At 44.1% G+C, this 25136-nt stretch overlaps 1 protein-coding gene across 1 annotated transcript in view; it reads left to right on the forward strand.

Moving 5' to 3' along the window:
- Positions 1-4306: 4306 nt before the first annotated feature.
- Positions 4307-25136, forward strand: part of fam53c (family with sequence similarity 53 member C) — a 124291-nt gene continuing 103461 nt past the window's right edge. The window contains exon 1 of the mRNA XM_033029917.1: positions 4307-4404. The gene's annotated coding sequence lies outside the window, so the exon portion shown is untranslated. The remainder of the gene's footprint in view (positions 4405-25136) is intronic.

Here is a 25136-nt window from a genome sequence, read left to right on the forward strand (position 1 = left end):
GCAGGAAGAATGGGCCACCACCTAGCAGTTCCTATTTTTAGGATTGACAATGTTGTGAGATCAACATTTATTTTCCATCCCTAATTGCCTTTGAGGAGTTGGTAATGAGCTGCCTTTTGATTACGTTATTCCTACATTATTGTTAGACATGGAAACCCAGGATTTGGTTCCAATGATAATGAATAAATAAGGATATATTTCCATGTCTGGACTTTGTCTAACTTTGAGAATCTTCTCATGCTTGAAGTCCTTGTCCTCCTGATGGTATAGGTCACAGTTTTGGGCAGAGCTTAGGTGAGTAAATGTAGTAGGAGGTGCACATTATACCTGCAGGCCACTGCCGGGGTGGGAATAAACGTTTATAGATAGGGTGTCAATTAGTTGGAGTTTAAGTTGTTGGATCTGCACACATCCAGGCAAGTGAAGAATATTCCATCACATTTGTGCTGTATGCCTTGGAATACAGGGCATTACAAGATAATGGAAAGGGTTTGAGGTGTTGTGAGGTGAGTCACTTTCTACAGAGTGCCCAGCCTTTCTTTGTGGCTCCACATTTTAGTCTAGTTTATTATTGTCACGTGTACCGAGGTACAGTGAAAACTCATGTTGCAAGCTATACAGTTAGTAGAAAGATAATACATGACTACAATCGACCCATTACGGTGTATAGTGTAAGAAGGAATTGCAGGTGCTGGTTTAAACCAAAGATAGACTCAAAGCTGGAATAACTCAGCCGGCCAGGTGGCATCTCTGGAGAGAAGGAATGAGTGACGTTTTGGGTCGAGACCCTTCTTCAGAAGACTCACCTTCATTACGGTGTATAGATGCATGATAACATAAGGGAATAATAGTGCAAGGTAAGGTCAGCGAAATCCGATCAAGGATCATCCGAGGGTCACCGAAGAGGTGACATTTGTTGAAGAGAACAGCTCAATGGAGTCTGAGGGGCAATTGGGGATTTGTAATAAATCAAGGTTTTCCATAGATGCCAACATTCTAGAAATAGCAAAACAACCTACCTTTAGTTCAAATGTGGAAATAGTATACACAATGGTGAAACGAGGAACTATAGAAGCTGGTTTACAAAAAAAAAGACACAAAGTGCTGCAGTAATTCAGCTGATTAGGCCGCATCCCTGGAGAACATGGATTAGATAGGTTTAAGAACGAACTGCAGATGCTGGGAAAATCGAAGGTAGACAAAAATACTGGAGAAACTTAGCGGGTGAGGCAGCATCTGTGGAGCGAAGGAATAGGTGATGTTTCGGGTGGAGACCCTTCTTCAGATTAGATGGGTGATTGGGTTGGGACCCTTTTTAAGACTGAAGAATGTATTTTTTAATAAAGCAAAGATAGTTCTTGTTTCTTCTTTAGGACTACAATCTGGCATTACATTGGCAGTGTAGAACATTTTGGAACATGGTTGAAGGTTTGTGAACTATGCTACGCAAATGCATTTTTCCTGGTACTGTGCACTGTAGGGGTCTAGTGGGCTCCAGATTATCCTTAACTGCATCATTATGCACACTTGGAATCAACTGCCTCGGGGTCTATGTTCAGCTGTAGAGAGTAATTACTTTGTGTGAGATACTAGCTGGTTGGTGCATGAATACCTTCTGAACCATAGTTTAGTTTATTATCATGTGTACCAAGGTACTGTGAAAAGCTTTTTGTTGCATGCCATCCAGTTGGCAGAAAGACGGTACATGATCATAATCAAGCCATTCGCAGTGTACAGCTGTTGGAGTAGATATTTAAAAGAGTGGAGTGATTGTAATGAGTGATTGCAGATCCGCTTCTGGGACCAGCACAGTCGCCTGGCTTGGGCGTCATCTTTTGAAATTGGTACAAAGGTCAATAAGTTCTAAATCACTAATCTGATTTGTGCTCACTTTGTGCGAATCACATACCAACTGAAACATTAGCTGTCTAAAGAACTTGAAGTTTCTGTAAAAAAAAATAAAATTACATCCCTGATTAATCCAAGCGATAAATATCATTATGGGTATTGTTCAGCCTTTGTGTACCAGAAAAAAAAAATGGAAGTGGCTATGAACAGAAATTTGTAAATAAGCTCGCAATCTTATCACGCTATACAGGAAACTTTATTCCATTAAGGAGTTGTCATTATATTTATCATGAAAATGAACTTTAGATTTCAAAATTAAATCATCATCTTATTTAAAATAAAATCAATTTAGAACTTCAGGTTCAATGCCCAGGTCTTATGAGTGTACACCACTTTTTTCAGTTTCTTTGTGCCTATTTTTGTAACTGGGTCATTGTATACATTATGAAGCTGGTGACTGAATGAATGTGTGCAAGGATGAGCAAATTGCGATTTACCCGCTGACCTTTGCTGGTGACAAGAGGAGCTTTACTTGGAGAGGATGCCTAACAATTAAACAGTTCATGGACAGATAAAAAATAGTAGCAGTATGAACTGTTGAAAATATAAAAACTTACTGAGTTGGAATGATTTCTTGAAAGAAATTTGAAAATTTAATCATTGTCTATAGATAGTGTTATGATTTTAAAATGTATATTTATACTAGAATCCAGTGCCCTTTAGGAAAGCAAGAGCTACAATGTGGAGCTCTGCAGTGCTACTTCCCTTTCTTCTAGTTCCCTCCCCCACCCTGTCTTTAAACCAAGTGCTGAGAAATTCCATATCACATTGCTCATGTTATTAAAACGGAGTTTTGTTTTTTCAAGCGAAGCAACCTTACTCTTGCTGACATGTGGGCAGACACATTGTGATCCAAACATTAATCAATTATCCAAATTCCTGTGAAGTTTCCTTTATTGAAACTGAACAGTGGGAAATGCATTTTAATATAAATTTCAGCCAATATAGAACAATGGTACTGGATGTTTAAAATGGCAATGGAATCGAACCATGTGACCAACCAGCTGTTTTGATCTGTGATTGAAACTCCTTTTGTGCCAATGAAGAGAAACTAGGATATTTATTTTTAAGAGAACACTTGTATTGTTGTTTTCCCATTCTTTCGAAGACTTTCTGTTAACTTCTGAAAGGGGACAAAAGAATCTCGTGCTACAATCATCATATATTCAGTTATAAAGAAAATGAAAAGTGAAAATGAGCCAAAGCAACACGGTGTGATGATTAATTCCCAAATTGGAAGAATCCAATTCTATCAGCTTGCTTTATGACCCAGATGCAAATTCAATTACAAACATTAGGAAAGTCATTGAGAAATTGGGTTGTTTCATTTCCCGTGCACAGTGCAAGTCTACGAATTGTGCATTGCATTCAAGGGGGTTCACATGAAATTAATGTTCAACTCGAGAAAACATGGTCAAAGTTTAAATAAAACTTCAACATGCTGTAGAGTGGAAATTTGCAATTTAAAAAAAAAAGCATTTATTTAGCCCCCACCAAAAGCGACTCATTGGCCATGCAACTAGGTGATCAAACCATGGAGCAATTGAGTGGGTGCAATAAAGGGGAATGGGGTTGCGCTGCCGCGGGGCGGAAGTGGCGGCTGGGTGCGCGATGACAGGACTACAATTCCCAGCACACCCCGCGCCGGCCCTCTCCACGGGCAACCAGCGAGGGGAGCACTATTTGTCCCTCTTTCACTTTCCGCCACTGAAAACTTTCGCATTGTACTTTGTAGACATTAGCCCATGTGTTAATGATGATAATACAGAAGCATGCACTCACATCTGGGTACAATGTAGTTTATGATGGTTCTCAATATATTTATTTATTATCCCACCCCTCGAGGCTGCGCTGCAATGGCTTGATCCGCGATGCTCGACTCGCACGGACTCGACCATTGACATAATCAGGGTAATCCAAACTCGTTGCAATGTCAAATTTCACGCCAATTTCAGTTATTTCATTTACCTGAACCTGTAAACCTAACTACATTGATTTAACATATTTCTCTTCTTAGTCTATTTTACAGGAGTGAATAAGAACGATTGTGCTGATGCTGATTCGCTCAGTTAAAGTTGACTCCCCCTTTATTCCCAGGGCGCATTTCCCCGCCCATTTCCCCAGCGCGCCGCCAATTGGGTCTCCGAAACCTGCAGCTAAGGAGGGGGGGGGGTTGATATCTCACACATATTTACAGAAGATAAAATAATTCTCCTGGTTTCCATTTACTTTCTAAAAGTTTTTCTTTCATTGCAGAGGCGAAGTGACGGGAGAATGCGAGGTTGGATGGAGGGAGGTGGGTTTGTAGTGGGCGGCGGGGAGGCGGCCACCCCTGCGGGCGGGCAGCTGGTGGTAGCGGCCGGTGGTTATATAAGGGGCCGAGTGGTCCCCGGTGCTCAGTTGCTTGGAGCGCGTTGCTAAGGAGACGGTGGCGGCGGCTGTGCTGGAGGCGACGGCGAGGAGGAGAGAGAGAGGGAGAGGACACTGATGGTGGCGGTGGGTGCATCCGCTTCTCAGCTTAGTCTTTTACTTTAGTTTACAGATACAGCGCGGAAACAGGCCCTTCGGCCCAGCGAGTCCGCACTGACCAGCGATGCCCGCACATTAACACCATCCTACACACACACACACACACACACACACTAGGGACAATTTACACCAAGCCAATTAACCTACAAACCTGCACGATCAACCAGAACCAGAACCAGTCTGTGGAGTGTGGGAAGAAACTGGAGATCTACCACACAGGTCCGGGGATAAGGTACAAACTCCGTACAGACAGCACCCGTAGTCGGGATCGAACCCGGGTCTCTAGTGTGTGTGTAGGATGGTGTTGCAGCAACTCTACCGCTGCGCCACAGTGCAGCTGGCGGGGAGCCCCTCAACAACCGCGGCTGATCCCCCTCCCCCCCCCCCCCCCCTCTCTCCCGGGGCTGCTGCTGGGACGCCTTTCCTGGGTCACTTTACAGGCTTGTTAGTGTGTGTGTGTGTGTGTGAGCAGTGTGTGTGTCTCTACAGTCCCTCTCACCCCACCCCCGTCTCCCCAGAATCCGCCCCCCTCCCCAATTCTCTAATCTTTCCTCCGATTCCCCACCCCCTCTCCCCAATTCCCCCTCTAAAACATTCAGCAATCCTTCCCTAATTTCTCCCTGCTTAATTTCTCTTAACCCCTTGTCTCCCCAACCACACCTCCCCCCTGTCCCATCTCTTTAATCCCCCCTCTTCTCCAGACCCCCCTCTTCTCCAGACCCCATCCTTTCCAAACCCCCCCTCCTCCTCTACCCAAACCCCCCTCCTCCTCTCCCCAACCCCCCCTCCTCCTCTCCCCAACCCCCCTCCTCCTCTCCAAACCCTCCTCTCCAAACCCCCCCCCCTCTCCAAACCCCCCCCTCCTCTCCAAACCCCCCCCCTCCTCTCCAAACCCCCCCCCTCCTCTCCCCAACCCCCCCCCCTCCTCTCCCCAACCCCCCCCCCCCTCCTCTCCCCAACCCCCCCCCCCTCCTCTCCTCCACCCCCCCTCCTCTCCCCAACCCCCCCCCCTCCCCAACCCCCCCCCCCTCCTCTCCCCCCCCCCCCCCTCTCCAACCCCCCCCCCCTCCTCTCCCCAACCACCCCTCCTCTCCCAATCCCCAGGCCCGTTGCAGTAGCGGAGGCGAGCGGGTGGTCAGAGGCCACTTGTTGCCAACTATATCCCCCTTGCCCCCTAATGCCGTGCTGTCCGGCCCATTGATCATCCGCACTGACCGATGACCCCGCCAGCTACCCCTACCACCTGCAGCCCAGGGTGGTGTTGGGGAGGGGATGGTGTGGGTAGGAGGATACACTCACTTCTTCATCTCCACTCTGCTCCGGCCTGAAATTGCCCGCTGTCGGTCTGTAATTTGTGCTGCACGCACAGATGAAGGAATGGATTTTGCCACAGAATTACAAAGGAGGGGGGAGCAAAGATGTTCCTTTAATTTACACGCATATATAAAGATGCAGCAGGCCTCTGTCAATTCTCCCCGTCAAAAGCCACCAGGAGGTGCACAAGATGTCGCTTTCAATCATTCGTAAACGACCTCCCTCAAAGTCTCACTCCTCACTTTTCCACAGTATCAGAGTTGTTGCCATGCTCCCTGTTTACCCCGCCCTCCATGCTGCACCCTTCATCCCTCCCCATTGCCCCTTGCCCCCCTCTCCTTGCCCCCTCTCCTTGCCCCTTTCCCCCTCCCCCTTGCCCCCCTCCCCTCGCCCCCAAAATCCTTGCTCCCCCTCCACTTGCCCCTTGCCTCCCCTCACCCCCCCTCCCCTTTCCCCCTTCCCGTTCCCCCCCTCCCCTTGCCCCCCTATTGCCCCCTGCCCCCCCTCCCCCTTGCCCCCCTTCCCCCTTAACCCTCTGCCTCCCCCTTGCCCCCCCCCAGTGCCCAATCCTTGCTTGGTTCCTCCCTCCCCCTTGCCCCCCACCTTCCTCCCTCCTTCTTGTCCCCCCCCACCACCTCTCTCCCTCCCTGCTGAACTCCAGCTCCCCCCGCTCTCTTTGTGCCCAATCGCCACTTGGTTCCTCCCCCGATCTTTCCAGCCTGACTACTGTCCCCCCTCTCCCTTGGGGTGTGTCCCCACCTCTGACCTCACCCTTTTGCCCTTTCCCTCTTTCTCTGCTTCTCTGTTGGTATTGGTCATGATTTATCATCAAAAAGGGTCTCGACCCAAAACATCACCTATTCCTTTTCTCCAGGGATGTCTGATCCGCTGAGTTACTCCAGCTTTTTGTGTCTATCTTTGGTTTAAACCAGCATCTGCAGTTCCTTCCTCTACATATCTACTAAACCTACAGTGTCCATGTTGCCGGAGGGTCCATTAATTTATCATAGTCACATGTGATACAGTGGAAAAAATTTGTTTGCATGCTATCCAGTCAAGTCAAATTATACCATTAAGGCCCACACAAGTACAACAGAAAATGTAAAGAGAAAAACACCAGAATGTAGAATACATTACAGCATCAGTATTGCAGGTACTGAGAAAGTGCAGTTGAAAAAAAAAGTGCAAGGGCTGTATTGAGGTAGGTTGGAAGCACAGGATTATACCCTTGTCTCATAAGGCCTGTTCAATATTTTGATAACAGGGAACAAGCTGTTCTCAAACCCTTTGGTACGTGTTTTCCAGTTTTATTTTGCATAACAGGAAAGGAGAGAAGGGGGAATGAAGCCCGAGTTGCAAATGGCCCTTGATTTTGTTGGCTGCTTTCCCAAGGCAGTGAAGTATAGATTAAGTCGATGGGGTGGGGAGGGAAATTGGTTTGTGTGATGGACTCAGCTATGTTCACGACTGCAATTGTTTGCGGTGTTGGGCAGAGCAGTTGCCAAACCAAGTTGTGATGTATTCTGATAGAATGCTTGGTTATATTTATTCTCCGGAACTTGAAACTCTCGACTTATCTCCACTTCAGCACTATTGATGCTGACACCACCCCATTTTGTGAAGTCGATGACCAGCTCCTTTGTCTTGCTGACGTTAAGTGAGAGGTTGTTGCCTTGACACCATGTTGCCAAACTCTTTACCTTCTTCCTGTACGCCATCTCATCATTGTTTGAGATCCTGCTCACCTTGGGTGGTGCCATCTGCAAATTTGTAAATGGAGTAGGATCAGGATTTTCCATAGAGTCCTGAGCATACAAGGAGTCTTAAACGGCTGAAAATGTATCCCTGTGGGGTACTGCTGGTGTTGAGAATCATCTTGGAGCTTGTTTTGTCACCTGTCCTCACTGATTAAGGTCAATGGGTCAGGAAGTCAAGGATCCAATGCAGAGTTGGATGCTGTATCGTAATCCAGAAGTGTGGAGATTCATTTGATTAGCAAAATGGTGTTCAAGGCAGAGATATAATCAATAACTAGAAGTACATTGTCCCCTTCTCCTCTGCTGTGGTCCCACCATCACTGCCTTTTCTGCTCTCCTGGTCTGCCCACTCCTCCCCTCTACCTTGCCCTCTGTCACCCCCCTCTGTTTGCTTCACCCCTGGTTGCTCCTCCTCTACAATGTCCCCACTGCCCCTTCAATTTGGTTCCCCAGACTTAATTCCCTTCATTCGCTTGCCCTTCCACCTCCCTGGCTTTGCAACCCATGTAGGCCCGACCTCCTGCCTGTTCTCCCTGTTAACCCCACCCTGCCTCTCCTCTTTTCAGTGACGTTTTCAGAAATGTAAATGATGTACTCCGTGCTGTTTAATATTATATTTGTATAAATTACTGTTTCACTTCTGGGCTCTGAATCCTGACATGAAGTTGAATATTGCTTCATTCTGCTATATATCTTAATTTAGTTTTTTTTAGTTTAGAGATACTGCGACGAAACAGGCCCTTCTCCCACCGGGTCAGCGCCGACCAGCGATCCCCGCACACTTATACCACCCTACACACACTAGGGACAATTTACATTTATACCAAGCCAATTAACCTACAAACCTGTACGTCTTTGTAGTGTGGGAGGAAACTGGAGATCCCGGAGAAAACCCACGCAGGTCACAGGGAGAAGGTACAAACTCCATACAGACAAGCACCTGGGGTCAGGATCGAACCCTGGTCTCTGGCAGGAACTCTACCGCTGTGCTACTGTGCCGCCCCATACGATATCTATTGTAGGATATCTCTCTTAATATTTATACCTTTTTCTTCTGTGTGACTTGTATTGCCTATCTAGCTAGCCTGGTGTTTGGAAACCTTTACGGACAGTGGAGATTCCACCTTTGATCTCATTAATCATGTCATTGAGGTTCCTATGTAGGTTTGGTGTGGTGGGTGGGTCTAAACAATTTGTCAAATCAAATGGTGTCACATTTTGGAGTTTACTATTTAATGTGCTTCTGTTTGGCAGGAATTGATTACATTGCTATGCTCAAATTGTTTCAGGATAGGTATAGATGGGGGTGGGAGCTATTCTCAGTTGAAGTCTAAATTTGGTTCTCATTTTTTGTTACCTTTCCTGAAAGCCACTTTTTTTAGGTTGCAGCACAACAAGATATTGGTATCCCTTTGACTTCCCCTTTTATTGGCATGACTATTAGTGGAATTTCCTGCAAAGGAAAGGTATGAGAAGATGGCATCTGGATTTGTCGGTCAGGCAGCATCTCTGGAGAACAGGAATACATGATGTTTTGGGTTGAGACCTTTCTTCAGACTTACTCTCAGTCTGAAGAAAGAAGGGTCTTGACATCACCTATTCCCTTTCTCCAGAGATGCTGCCAGACCCGCTGAGTTACTCCAGCATTTCGTGTTTATCTTCGGTGTAAATCAGCATAGACAATAGGTGCATTCGGCCCTTCGAGCCAGCACCGCCATTCAATGTGATCATGGCACAATCAGTACTCTGTTCCTGCCTTCTCTCCATATCCCTTAACTCTGCTATTCCTAAGAGCTCTATCTAACTCTCTCTTGAAATCATCCATAGAACCAGCCTCCACCACCCTATGAGGCAGAGAATTCCACACACTCACAACTCTGTGTGAAAAAGTTTTTCCTCATCTTCGTTCTAAATGGCTTACCACTTATTCTTAAATATGGCCCCTGGTTCTGGACTCCCCCAACATTGGGAACATGTTTCCTGCCTCTAGCGTGTCCAAACCTTTAATAATATATGTTTCAATAAGATCCCCAAATAATATCTTACACATGCCCTTTCAATATTAAACCAATCAACCACAGGAAACAAACAGTTTCTTTTTTAAAAAGTTTTTTTAGAGATACAGCGCGGAAACAGACCCTTCGCCTCACCGGGTCCATGCCGACCAGCGAACCCCGCACATTAACACTATCCTACACTAGGGACAATTTTTACATTTACTAAACCAATTAACCTACAAACCTGTACACCTGTGGAGTGTGGGAGGAAACCAAAGATCTCGGAGAAAACCCACATAGGTCACTGGGAGAACGTACAGACAGCACCCGCAGTCGGGATCGAACCCGGGTCTCCGGCATTGCATTCGCTGTAAGGCAGCAACTCTGCCGCTGCGCCACTGTGACCGCCCTGCAGTTCCTTCCTACACATCTGCATTTGTTGGTTAGGCTTTTATTTTTATTTGATTTGAATGACGAGGCCTTTGTTTTGATTGATGTGTGAAAATGGTGATGTTAGAGGATTTAAACTTAATAGGGTTAAAGGAATGACATGTCTCCAAATCTGGATAATGTGCAACTTGGAGGGACATGTATAGATAGTGTTCTCTTCTACTGCTGCCATTGTTTAGTTTAGAGATACGGTGTGGAAGCAGGCCCTTCGGCCCATCGAGTCGTACCGACCAGCAATCCCCACACAATAACACCATCCTACACTCACCAGGGACAATTTACAATTATAGCCAATTAACCTACAAACCTATACCTCTTTGGAGTGTGGGAGGAAACCGGTGCGTCCGGAGAAAAAACCCAAGCGGTCACGGGGAGAACGTACAAACTCCGTACAGACAGCACCCGTAGTCAGGATCGAACCCGGGACCCTGGCGCTGTAAGGCAGCAACTCAACCGCTGCGCCACCGTGCCGCCCGTTCTCACAGGTGCTCCAAGTTCTTTGTGTGTCACTGTCGTAGAAACAGTGCCATAGTGCCAATACTATTCATCAATCTTAAGGGTCTGTCCCACGAGCGCGGCAAGCGCGACCTAACGTGGTCGCTTGAGCCGTACTGCCTCGCGGGGCCGGTCCCACTTCGATCGCCGTATGGAGTTGTGCGTAGCTGGTCCCGACATCGCGCGGGACTCCGGAAAAATGACAGTGTTCAAAAATTCCGTCCCGCAATGGCCTGCCGGCCCGCAGCCACATTGAGGCTGTACGCACTGCCTCGACGGGCATACGCAGCGTCTTGACGCCGTACGTCATGCGCGAACTTCCCGCGGACTTCGCTCGAACTTCACGTCACTCACTCGACTTCCGCGCGGCCCCCGCTTCTGGTTTGGTTGCGCTCGCCGCATGCAGTCGCATGCTGGTGGGACCGGCCCTGTACGGGGATCACTTGACCTCCGCGCGGCCCCCGCTTCCGGTTTGGTCACGCTTGCCGCATGCAATCGCATGCTCGTGGGACAGGCCCTTCACAGAAATATTCCTGTTTTGGCACAGGCAGAACAGGCTTGGCTGTGCTGCTGCCTTTCATTGGTTGAGTTAGCTAGGGGATATGCTCTTGTATAGCAGTAGTCCATGAATGATGATTCTTGGTGATTTTGTTTTCGTCACGTGCTTGCAATTAGATAATTTGTGTATGGCCAGGATGGGAACTGTGGACTTTTATCTGAACCAAGTCTCCATTGATGCCATGCTTACCTGTGGAGGCCATGGGTTTTGTTGATCAAGACCCTGACAAATTTGTTTAATTGTAGACTAAATGAAAGTGTAAAGAGAGTATTCATTGACATACCAAATCTCTTCAATCTAGTAAGGAAGTAGATGTGTAATGAATGTTTACTACTGCTATCTAACTTGTTCTTGTACACTAGTGAAAGTAAAAGTCCAAAGGTGACAGTTTAGTTTAGAGATGCAGAAACAGGCCCTTTCCCCACCGAGCCCATACTGACCAGCGATCCCCGCACACTTACACTATCCTACACACACACACACACACACACACACACACACACACACACACACACACACACACACACACACACACACACACACACACACACACACACACACACACACACACACACACACACACACACACACACACACACACACACACACACACACACACACACACACACACACACCAATTTACAATTTTACCAAGCCAATTAACTTACAAACGTGATTGTCTTTGGAGTGTGGGAGGAAGCTCCCACACTGGATAAAACCACGCAGATCACTGGGAGAACGTACAAACTCCGTATAAACAAGCACCCGTAATTGGGATCGAACCCGGTTCTCTGAAGCTGTAAGGCAGCAACTACTGCTGTGCCACCATGCTGACATTTTATGATATGATTTTAATATATGGTAAATACATCGGATCTGTTCATTCCACTAAAGGGTGAGGTGCAGTAGCTTATCAGACACCTTCATATTCCTGGTAGTCAGCAGGGACACATGGGGGAAGCTGCTAAAAAAATGTTGTTAATGCTTCTATGAAAATTGCCACTATGGCATGCAGTGAATAGGTATCTCTGGTGCAGAGAGACTTTACTAAATGATTGTAAGCTCTCTTGTGATCAACCCATTTAATTTTTTGACCCGGCAGTGCTCCCCTTTACCACTCACTCTCCTCCTCTAGAATGATGGACTGCTCTTAAATTGTATTCTGCACTTAGTGCTTCGTACAACAGCAAAGTTGTCCTTGTGAATATATACAGTGCCCTTCATAATGTTTGGGACAAAGACCCATCATTTTTTTTTTTTGCCTCTTTACTCCATAATTTGAGATTTGTAATAGAAAAAAATCACATGCAGTTAAAGTACACATTATCTGATTTTATTAAAGGCCATTTTTATACATTTTGGTTTCACCATATAGAAATTACAGCTGTGTTTACACATAGTCCACCCCCATTTTGGGGCACCATAATGTTTGGGCCACATGGCTTCACAGGCGCTTGTAATTGCTCAGGTGTGTTTAATTGCCTCCTTAATGCAGGTATAAGAGAACTCAGCATCTAGTCTTTCCTCCAGTCTTTCCATCACCTTTGAAAACTTTTATTGCTGTTTATCAACATGAGAACCAAAGTTGTGCAAATGAAAGTCAAAGAAGCCATTATGAGACTGAGAAACAAGAATAAAACTTAGAGACATCAGCCAACCCTTAGGCCTACCAAAATCAACTGTTTGCAAAATCTTTAAGAAGAAAGAGAGCACTGGTGAGCTTACTAATTGCAAAGGGACTGGCAGGCCCAGGAAGACCTCCAAAGCTGATGACAGAAGAATTCTCTCTATAATAAAGAAATATCCCCAAACATCTGTCCGACAGATCAGAAACACTCTTCAGGAGTCAGGTGTCACTGACCACTGTCCGCAGAAGACTTCATGAACAGAAATACAGAGTCTACACTGCACGATGAAACCACTGGTTAGCCACAAAAATAAGATGGTCCGGGTACAGTTTGCCAAGAAGTACTTAAAAGAGCAACGACAGTTTTGTAAAAGGCCTTGTGGACAGATGAGGTGAAGATTAACTTATATCGGAGTGATGGCAAGAGCAAAGTATGGAGGAGAGAAGGAACTGCCCAAGATCCAAAGCATACCACCTCATCTGTGAAACACGGTGATGGGGGTGTTATGGCCTGGGCATGTTTGGCTGCTGAAGGTACTGGCTCACTTATCTTCATTGATGATACAACTGCCATTGGGTCCATGTCAGCTTCCAGCAGAAAAAACTCCCATCAGTACCACTCCCCCCCCTTCCCATTTGCTCGGAATCCTGCAATGTTCTCTCACATACCCATCAGTTCTCCTTTGATTCTTTTTCCATTTATTACACAATAGCAAATTCACCGACCAGCGTATTTTGGGGATGTCGGCGAAAAATTGAGAACAAATTTCAGGTTGAGCATGCAAACTCCACATGGACAACTGCCAAGGCCCGGATTGAACCCAGAGTTACAATGTGAGGCGTAGTGCTAACTGTTAAAGCACTATGACACCCCACATAGAGCTGTACAGCAAGAAAACAGACCCTTCGGCACAACTCATCCATTGCTGACCAAGTTGCTTAACGGAGCTAGCCTGCAACATACCTCCAAGTCTTTCATGTACCCATGTACCTGTTTTAATGGTTTTTAAATGTTATTATTGTACCTGCCTCAACTATTTCCTCTGGCAGCTTGTTGCATATACACACCAACCTCTTTGTGAAATTACAAAATTGTTAAATATTTTTTCTCTCGCTTTAAACCTATGCCCTCCGGTAATCGGACTCCCCTATCCTGGGGAAGAGAGTATTCACCTTATTTTTGCTCATGCTTTTATACATATGCTCCGAGATCCTTGACCTCAGCCTGAGATATCCTGGTATTCATAAAAGCTAGGCACCGGCCAATTTGACTCAATTCATGTGCTACCACGAAACTGCTGACAGCACTGGATATAGAAAAGGCTAATGTATTGGAATCTAGAATTAACCATACCTTTGACAGAGCTCTTATAATTCAATTACAACGCTAGAATCAACTTTGTAATGTGGACAGTTGCTCACTTGGGTTCAAGCCACAAAAATCTTGACAAATCCAATCCATTATTACTTAACCAGCCACCAGTTGGTCATCACATGGAAGAAAGGTATCAACAACAGCGCTATTTAGTGTTACTTGCTCACCAATGGCCTAATCACTATTCAGTTAAAATGCTATTAGGATTTGTCTTCCAGAGATTGCACTACAACGGAGGGAATATTATCTCCAATCTTTTTACCTTTCTCCTATCTCTTCTCACATAAAAAGATGACCGTTCTGATACACTCCTCTGCAGATGATTTTCTCTTCACCTATCTCTTCTGAGTTCTGACTAAAGATCATCAACCTGAAGCATTCATTCATTTTCTGCGTCGACGAGCTGCTGAATATGGTCAGCAAATTTATTTTTGTGTTTATTTCAGATTTCCAACATTTGCAGTACATAGCACTGAAGGATGCCATTTGAAGTCCAACAGAAGGACTGTGATGGTTCAATATGATAGTTTGCCAATGGCACCTTCAACATGCAGTAAAAAATATCTCCATAAAGCAGCAACGATATGAAGGGTAAATAAAAGCTGCTTGAATGTGGATTTTTAGACTGACATTTATCCTGTTCATGAGAAATACATAGACGTATGTTTTTCCAACGATATAATTTATTCGAATCAATCTACTCGTATTTAGTTCCGCATAACATTGAGAATGGCAGTTACCTAATTTTTCTTAGCGGTAGTTCTCCTTTTGGTTTCTCCCCAAAAATCCTTGCAAATTCATAAATTTGATTCTTCAAGTCTGGGGCCAATTGAGGGATTTACCAAAGGCTATAACCGGGAAGTGCAACTCTGAGCTCAACCTGGGAAATTCTTTGTGTTGCTCAACTGCTGATGATAATGTAAGGCTCGATGACTTAAGCCAGTTGCCTTATTTGAAGGTTGATGAAGTGGTCATAATAATAATAATTGTGTTTAGGCTCAATGCGTGTGTGATATTTTGACTATTTCATTAAAAGAATAATCACTGGGAAAAGTTATGCGAGTACAGCATGCAGGTGCAGTGGGCAGCGAAGAAAGTGAATGGCATGCTGGCCTTTATAACAAGAGGAGTCGACTATAGGAGCCAAGAGGTCCTTCTGCAGTTGTACAGGGCCCTAATGAGACCACACCTGGAGTATTGTGTGCAGTTTTGGTCCCCTAATTTGAGGAAGGACATTCTTGCCATTGAGGGAGTGCAGCGTAGGCTTACAAGGTTAATTCCCGGGTTGTCATATGCTGAGAGAATGGTGCGGCTGGGCTTGTACACTCTGGAGTTTAGAAGGATGAGAGGATATCTTATTGAAACATATAAGATTGTTTAGGGTTTGGACACGCTAGAGGCAGGAAATGTGTTCCTGATGTTGGGGGAGTCCAGAACCAGGGGCCACAGTTTAAGAATAAGGGGTAAGCCATTTAGAATGGAGACGAGGAAACGCTTTTTGTCACGGAGAGTTGTGAGTCTGTGGAATTCTCTGCCTCAGAGGGCGGTGGAGGCAGGTTCTCTGGATGCTTTCAAGAGAGAGCTAGATAGGGCTCTTGAAGATAGCGGAGTCAGGGGATATGGGGAGAGGGCAGGAACGGGGTACTGATTGGGGATGATCAGACATGATCACATTGAATTGCGGTGCTGGCTCTAAAGGCCGATTGGCCTACTCCTGCACCTATTGTCTATTGTAATATTTAATCTATTATTCTGTTTGGAGTACACATTGTAAATGTGAAAGCGGTGGTTTTCTTGGGAGTGGAGGTTCTAGTGTGAACAAAACATCAGTGGGTTAAAGCATGATGTGCTGCTGTTATAGTCATTAAATCCACCAGTGTTGCTCTTCACACCATTTTTAAATTGCAAAATATTGGAAAGAGAAAGACAAAGACTGGCCAATGTTTTGAGTGAGATTCTTGATCAGAACAGGCATTTTCTATTTTTTTTATTGGCAACGTTGACAAATGTTTTGTTGTATCTTGAAAAATTGCATTACACTAATTGGGATTTAAAATTTCTAAAACTTTTATAACTGCACATTCTGGAACCCTGTAGCTTGGTTGTGTTGTGACTGAGAAAATACTAGTTGATATATTATGGTAAACTTTTAACAGCCTCAGGTTTAGGGATGGTGTTACAAGATTCCACAGAACCATTGGTGTTAGATACTGAAGTGCAAGAACCAACAGAACAAACTATCTTTAATCATTTCTCCCAGAGTAACGTCAGTTGCAATTGGGCCAACTAATTTCCATGGGAAATCTTCCAGTGCTGTCTTAATGACTGTACAAGACAAGCTTGTGAGTGCACAACTTGAGTGTTAGAACCTTTTCACACAGCCTTTGCACTCTGGCAATCAATCTAGGTGACTGAGGCACAAAGCTTGGACTTCAGAGCAGGAATGATGCCGGCATAGACTATCCAGTGTGATAGATTAGCAGTAATTACTGTTGACTGTTGGACCTTGCTTTGTGCTTAACAGGGCTGCGCATGGAGGAGATTGTTGACAGATTTTTTTTTAAGATTGTTTGTTTTATGTTTTTTTTACTGTATTAGGCAACATGACCATTGAAGTGCATACAGTAGGCTGTCAGTGTAAATTAGATCATAATTATTTCAATATTTTTATTTTAAAAGTTTGTAATATTTCTCTTCGAACCATTCTCCCCTTACCAACCCCCACCTCTCAAAAACATTTCCCAATCTAAAAGTTAAACCTTAAATAGCTTATATCTTGTAACTTTCTGAGTAAGAATGAAAATCTTACTCTGTACAATCTTAAGGGGCTGTCCCACTTGGGCAACCGAATTGGCGAGTTTAGAAGAGTTTGAAAACCTCCTTCGACTATGTAGAAGACTTCCTTCGACCTCCTTCGACTATGTTGAAGACAGCTACGACTAACTTCAGGAAAATTGGACACCGAATAGTGGAGAGTGAAGACGACCTCCCTTCGACTATGATGAAGACTATCTTTGACTACCCTCGACTACCTACGACTAACATACCGACCTACTACGACTAAACCTACGAGTAAAAAAAGTATAGATTTTTTCCATGGCGACCTTTTTTTACTCGCGGACATTTTTCAACGTGTTGAAAAATATGCCGCGACCTAGCTGAGGCCTTGAGTACATGGGGACTACTCTCGAGCATGAAGGAGAGTTACAAATACCTCCTACGACCTCATGTCGACCATGCTGCGAGTATGAGTCAAGGGCAAACTCGCCAGAACTTGCGGATTAGGTCACCCAAATGGGACAGCCACTTTACTCTGGCTCGTAAGATGTAGTGTGATGTGCTGCAGCTCTTGGCCTCACTTGATCTGCCGATGGTGAGATAATTGTTCTGCCACCCACTCAAGGATTTCTGGCCATTTGTATACTTGTCTAGTCAGGTTTGTTCATAGGAAACTAAAGTTATTTAATGGCTAGAAGATAGACGCAAAAGCTGGATTAACTCAGGCAGCATCTCTGGGGAAAAGGAATAGATGATGTTTCGGGGCTATTTCCCTTGCACTATAAAATGCTAAAAACACGTGGTGCCCATTTGGCTTTCAATGTAGAGGGAAGATAATGTGAACTAAAATGCCACGATAAATAGATTATAAAATAAAAATATTCGACAAATAATGGCCAAAATTATGCAGACTCTTTTATTACATTGTCGGTGCACTTCAGTTAATGATGCAAAAAAATATTTTGTATGTTCCTAGCTTTCATATCCATTGCCTTCAAGTTGTTTGGCACGTTAGCCAGCATGGTGCATTGAATTGGAATTCAGCAAGAGTGTTAAAAATCATTTTGATTATAGAATTGTTCCAGCATAGATGGCCATTTGTCCCATTGTCTTGCAATGACTGTCAGCAAAACTAATCCACTCTATTTCTTCAAAAACAATGGAAAAAAAGAAACAAATGGGAAGAAACAAGTGTCAAATGGGATAGTCAAAGACGGAGTTAGAGTAGCAATGTTACAAAATTTTGAGATTTTAAAAATCAAGTCTGCAATTTATCCCATCAGATAAAGCATAAAAATAAGTTTAATTTGACACCTAATTCACTTTCATACCTAATTCAATTTCATATCAGTATTTAAAAAGTTATGGCCATTTTTATACTCGGAAATTAGCATCTTGTTCCCTATTGATTTTCTATGGACATAACTAAAAAGCTGTGATCGTGGACAGTCAAAAGCCCATAACTTTCTTAAAAATTAAGAGAACTGAATGAAATTTTCAGTTATCATAGATTGAAGCATTCTGAAACAAATATAAAATAATCTTACTTGGATGAACTGAAATTAAAGCATATAATTAGTCAGTTATCCAATTGTAGCTAATTCCAAACTTCAATTACTAGATCTAAACATCTATCCATTTCTTAAGAAATGATTAACATTTTTAAATAGCCTAAGTGTCCAAATAATATTCACAAAGAATTCACAATAAAACATGATTTTTAAATCTCATTTACATTAATTTATAGGCCAAATGGAAGGAATTTAGTGTTCGATTGCTGTAAATTAATGGCCATTTAAATCAGCTTTCGAGTGGGATCCTGTGGAACGCGCTGGTTTAGAACGTTCACATTGCGGTAGATTTGTACCCCATATGCCCAGAAAAATACTGCGGGATTTAATGGGGCCCCAAATTAGCTACTCGCAACATTAAACTTTGTATAAAGGGATCTTAAGAAGCGTTTTTTAATGTAAAAATAAACAACCTACCTTCCGTTGTCCCCTGTATGAGATCCGACCTGTTGTCGGCGGTCGCGGGTTTAGAGGTTAATTTTTAACTTACTATAATAATTAAATAAACCCGTAAAATGTAAAAATAGCTCCAGCGAGCGAAACTTCAAGCGATCTTTCGTCAGCAACTGAGGTAGGCTGAACAAGCTCGATTTGACCAGCCTAGGGAAAATCGCATTTTAAACCCGCCCCCCTCTAAACGGCGCCATAATCACACACACGGGCTGGGACAGATCTGCAGCGACGCTTAAGGTAGGTTTTGCAACATACCTAGTTAAAGAGAAGGGGAGTAAAGGGATAGTTAATTACCCCAGAATTAACGGGAAAGAAAGCTCACAAAGGGATAGGAGAGTATGGCCAAGTGTTATAGTGATCGATGTGAAAGGTGAGATGCGTAAGGAATTAAAAGTATTGTATTTGAATGCGCAAAGTATAAGAAGTAAAGTAGATGAGCTTGAGGCTCAGTTAGAGGTTGGTAGATATGACATTGTGGGAATTACTGAGACATGGCTGCAGGAGGATTGGGCCTGGGAACTTAATATTCAGGGTTATACATCCTATAGAAAGGACAGGCAGGTGGGCAGAGGTGGGGGGGGGGGGGGCAGCTCTGCTGGTAAGGAATGGAATTCAGTCCCTTGCTAGGGACGACATAGGGACTGGCAAGGTAGAGTCACTGTGGATTGAGTTGAGGAATTGCAAAGGCACTAATTGGTGTTATCTACAGACCCCCAAATAGTAGCCCGGATGTAGGGTGTAAGTTGCAGCAGGACAAAGGTAATTCCACTGTAGTGATGAGGGATTTCAATATGCAGGTAGACTGGAGAAAATCAGGTTGGTTCAGGACCCCAAGAAAGAGGGTTTGTAGAGTGCCTCCGAGATGGATTCTTAGAGCAGTTTGTATTGGAGCCGACCAGAGAAAAGTCAATTCTGGATTTAATGTTGTCCAATGAACCAGATTTGAAAAGAGAACTCGACGTAAAGGAACCGCTTGGAGGTAGTGATCATAATATGATTAGTTTTAATCTGCAATTTGAGAAGGAGAAGGTTAAATCGGATGTGTCAGTGATGCAGTTGTACAAAGGGGACTATGAAGGCACGAGAGAAGAGCTGGCCAAGGTAGACTGGAAAGGGATCCTGGCAGGAATGACAGTGGAACAGCATTGGCAGGAATTTCTGGGCATAATCCGGAAGACACAGGATCATTTCATTCCAAAAAGGAAGAAAGATTCTAAGGAGAGTAGGAGGCAACTGTGGCTGACAAGAGAAGTTAGGGATAGAATAAAACTAAAAGAAAAGATGTATAACACAGCAAAGAGTAGTCAGATGACAGAGGATTGGGAAACTTTCATAGGACAACAGAAGGAAACAATACGGGCTGAAAAGATGAAGTACGAGGGGAAGCTGGCCAGGAATGTAAAGAAGGACAGTAAAAGCTTCTTTAGATATGTTAAGGGAAAAAGAATCGCAAAGTCAAATATGGGTCCCTTGAAGGCAGACACGGGTGAAATTATTATGGGGAACAAGGAAATGGCAGAAGAGTTGAACAGGTACTTCGGATCTGTCTTCACTAAGGAAGACACAATATCCCAGATGTACTGGAGGACAGAGGATCCAAGGGGGTAGAGGAACTGAAAGAAATTTTCATTAGGCGAGAAATAGTATTGGGTAGGCTAATGGGACTGAAGGATGATAAATCCCCTGGGCCGGATGGTCTGCATCCCAGGGTCCTCAGGGAGGTGGCTCTAGAAATAGTGGTGATCATTATTTGGTGATCATTTTCCAATGTTCAATAGATTCAGGATCAGTTCCTGTGGATTGGAGGATAGCTAATATTATGCCACTTTTCAAGAAAGGAGCGAGAGAGAAAACATGGAATTACAGACCAGTTAACCTGACCGGTGGTGGGAAAGATGCTGGAGTCAATTATTAAAGAGGTAATAATGGGGCTTTTGGATAGCAGTAAAATGATTAGTCCAAGTCAACATGGATTTAGGAAAGGAAAATCATGCTTGACTAATCTTCTGGAATTTTTTGAGGATGTGACAAGTAAAATGGATGAAGGGGAACCAGTGGATGTAGTGTATCTATACTTTCAGAAAGTCTTTGATGAAATCCAGCACGGGAGACTGGTGACTAAAATTAGAGCACATGGTATTGGGGGTAGGGTGTTGACGTGGATAGAAAATTGGTTGGCAGACCAGAAGCAAAGAGTAGGTGTGAACGGGTCCTTTTCAGAATGGCAGGCAGTGGCGAGTGGAGTGTCGCAAGGCTCGGTGTTGGGGCCACAACTGTTTACCAAATATATTAATGATTTGGAAGAGGGAATTAGGAGCAACACTAGCAAGTTTGTGGATGACACAAAGCTGGGTGGCAGTGTGAACTGTGAAGAGGATGTTAGGAGGTTGCAGGGTGACCTGGACAGGTTGAGTGAGTGGGCAGATGCAGTATAATATAGATAAATGTGAGGTTATCCACTTTGGCAGCAAAAACAAGGGGGCAGATTATTATCTCAATGGGGTTAGGTTAGGTAAGGGGGAGGTACAGCGAGACCTGGATGTCCTTGTACACTGGTCACTGAAAGTTGGCATGCAGGTACAGCAGGCAGTGAAGAAAGCTAATGGAATGTTGGCCTTCATAACGAGAGGATTTCAGTATAGGAGTAAAGAGGTTCTTCTGCAGTTGTATAGGGCTCTGGTAAGACCACATCTGGAGTATTGTGTACAGTTTTGGTCTCCTAATTTGAGGAAGGACATCCTTGTGATTGAGGCAGTGCAGCTTAGGTTCACGAGATTGATCCCTGGGATGGCGGGACTGTCGTATGATGAAAGATTGAAAAGACTAGGCTTGTATTCACTAGAGTTCAGAAGGATGAGGGGGTTCTTAGAGAAACATATAGAATTATAAAAGGACTGGACAAGCTAGATGCAGGAAAAATGTTCCCAATGTTGGGCGAGTCCAGAACCAGGGGCCACAGTCTTAGAATAAAGGGGAGGTCATTTAAGACTGAGGTGAGAAAAAAACTTTTTCACCCAGAGAGTTGTGAATTTGTGGAATTCCCTGCCACAGAGGGCAGTGGAGGCCAAATCACTGGATGGATTTAAGAGAGAGTTAGATAGAGCTCTAGGGGCTAGTGGAATCATGGGATATGGGGAGAAGGCAGGCACGGGTTATTGATTGGGGACGATCAGCCATGATCACAATGAATGGCGGTCCTGGCTCGAAGGGCCGAATGGCCTCCTCCTGCACCTGTTTTCTATGTTTCTATTTCTATGTTTCTAAAAAGAAAAAAGTTCAATGGTATTTCATTATTACACATACCCAGGTAAATTCCCTTTTTGCATACCTTCAGTAAAAATCTTACTTTAGGTAGGCTCAATCATACTTGAATTACTAGAATGTAGAAATAGTGGATTACATTGAGGCATGCAAGAGTTGCCAAGTTTCCAGAGCCACCTTGTACCAAGTCTTGACTTGGCCATAAAGGCTCCATGTCCTGGCGGTGGCACTGGGTTGGTGCAGAGGTCGGTCTGACCAGGTGATGTTGTCAATGTCCTACACCGCAGCTCTTTGCTTCTGCAGACCTCTTGTAGTGGCACCCACTATAATCAAGCTCCAGGCTGCTGCAGGGCCTCCAGTGGCCTACTTTTCCATCCTCTTCGATTAGACATGTTGACGTGCGATACCTCACCTCACACGGCCACCACTCAGCCTCCGTGCCCCAGGGCAGCTTCTGCAGCCGTTGTTGGAACACCCAGAACGCCTGGGTGGGAGGTTAGCCCGCAGCCCGCTCACTGGAACCGTTCCTTTCCTTCATCCGAACCAAAAATAATGGAAATACTCAGCAGATTTGGGAGCATATGGAGAGAGATCAGCTCAGAAAGTTTGTTATAGGTGGATACCAAATGCTGGAGTAACTGCAGGACAGGCAGCATCTCTGGAGAGAAGGAATGGGTGACGTTTTGGTTCGAGACCCTTCTTCAGACTGCGATTAGACATGTTCGAGACCTTTCTTCAGACTGTGAAAGTTTGTTATAGTTGGATTATCTTCCATGGGAACTGGCCTTTTCTGACGCACACAGGAAGGATTGCTTATTTGGAATGGCAGAAGTCAATGTTGAGTTCTGCAGTGTACTTGCATCAAAGATGTGGGTCTGTTTCTTGAGCTTGCATTAGACTTGCTGGAATAAAGTAGGGGACAAAAGATAAGAGAGGTCAGTGTGAGAGCCTGTCTTTTCCCCACTTGTCCTGGAGTTTTTCTCCAAGTATCTTTTCTATTTACTTTGGAAAGCAATGACTGAATCTGCTTCTATGACCCTATAAGGCAATACATTCCAGATCATGACCACTCACCATATGGAAAAAAACGTTTTCCTTGAGTCACCCCTGATTCTTCTGCCAATTGCTTGATTTCTGTCTTTTGGTTCTTGACCTGTTCTGCCTATGGGGATAGTTTCTCTCCTTTCAGTCTGTCTGGACCCTTAATTATTTTGAAGAGTCATTGAGTTATACTTTACGGAAACAGGCCCTTCAGCCCAACTCGTTCATACTGACCAAGCTACCTACCTGAGCTAAACCCATGCCTATGGCCATAATAGCATGGAAGTAAATTGAAATGAATAGAAACCCCTAATATCTTTTCTTCCAAGTTGACATATTGCCTTTTTTCAAGAATGTCTGTTATGATATTCTGCTGAGGTGGTGATGCAACCTATTTTAAAATTCTATAACAAAGAACTTTGCACCCTTCCCAAGGCAACAGGTCACTCACTAATTCTAATAAAACAAGCACCTTTACTATTATTCTCCAAGTTTACACAAATCCTTAACTTAAATTTTGAGTAATTGATGCCCAGCTTTTCAGTACTGTTACCTAGTCGATAACTCTACAAGGTAAGCTCTCAACCTTCCCTCTTCTAAGAACAATTCAGAAACAAAAAGATAAAATGCTGGAAGTACTTGGCAGGTAGGCTGCACCTGTGAGAAGAGAAACAGGATCAACGTCTCGGGTCAGGAGCCTTTTGAGCATTTACAGTATTTCCTGTTTTTGTGTTAGATTTACAGCACCTGCAGTTTTTTTTTTTTTACATTTTCATTAACAGTCTTTAATTGAGACTTTAGAGATACAGCGTAGAAACAGGCCCTTCGGCACGCCGAGTCCATTCCATCCAGCGATTACCTTGCGCACATTAGGGACAATTTACAATTTGCAGAAACCAATTAACCTACAAGCCTGAATGTCTTTGGAATGTGGGAAGAAACCGGAGCACCCAGAGAAAACTCATGTGGTTACAGGGGAAAATGTACAAACTTCGTACATTCAGTATCCTCAATTAGGATGGAACCTGCGTCTCTGGCACTGTAAGGCAGCAGCACTACTGCTGTGCCCTGTGCTGCCCTTGCTTGTCCCCAAGTGAAGTCCTGCTTCCTTGGGACTTTTCCACTCAATTTTCTTAGGGTGTTTGGAACATTCCTAAGGTGCAGTGTTGTAAAAATGCAGTATACATTATTGCTGCAGTAACAGGCACTGCCTTCTAGGTGGACAGCCCAGGATCTCGTGTACATTTTTACATCAATTGGAAATGCTTGCTTTCAAAAATGTGTGTATGTGTGCACTTCTGTTCTTGCACTCTGTTTAGAATACTGTCACTTTCCTACTCTTTGTGCTTCGGTTTAGCTGTCAGGTTATTACATAAGATCATAGTTTCTGCCTGTATGTGAAAGGGCATATCTTGCCAGGTTTCTTTGAAAATAATCCTGGAACAAGTTTGCACTGTGAAACAGCTTCAACCTGAAGCATTTGTCCAATCTTGAAATGCTTCTTATGTTCTTAAGCCATCCCTTCCATTACGTGGTGGTGACACAGAAGTAAATATATTACAACATCATACAGTTGCTCAAACTCTTAAGTTACATTTCTTTTGCCTGTCAATCTTCAACGTGATTGGAATGCAACAAAGAAGATTTTGTACTTGTCAAACCTTCCCATCAAGTTTCAAGTGCCAGTCCCTCTGACAGCAGTTAACCTTTGGTTTAATCCTTTGTTGTACTATTTTTTTCACCAAAGTCCTTTCAAAAACCCATAATCATACCTGGCCTGGGCCAGGGACTTTGATGGATATCTTGCTGCCATTTTCATATTTTCATTCTAGTTCTTTGAGGCCTTCAGCAGATGTCTCTCCATGTTGAAAGGCTTTCAATCTGGCCTGAATTAACTGGTTAACAGGGCCAAATGACTTCAGTGGCTGGTCCTTCCGTTTCTGTAAGCGAGTCTTGACTGGAATCATGTGTGCAGTGGAGATTTGGCCGAGTTGTGCTTCAAGGGAGATGAATTTTGTTTG

Source organism: Amblyraja radiata, chromosome 11 (genome assembly GCF_010909765.2).
Source record: "Amblyraja radiata isolate CabotCenter1 chromosome 11, sAmbRad1.1.pri, whole genome shotgun sequence".
Classification (NCBI taxonomy): Eukaryota; Metazoa; Chordata; class Chondrichthyes; order Rajiformes; family Rajidae; genus Amblyraja; species Amblyraja radiata.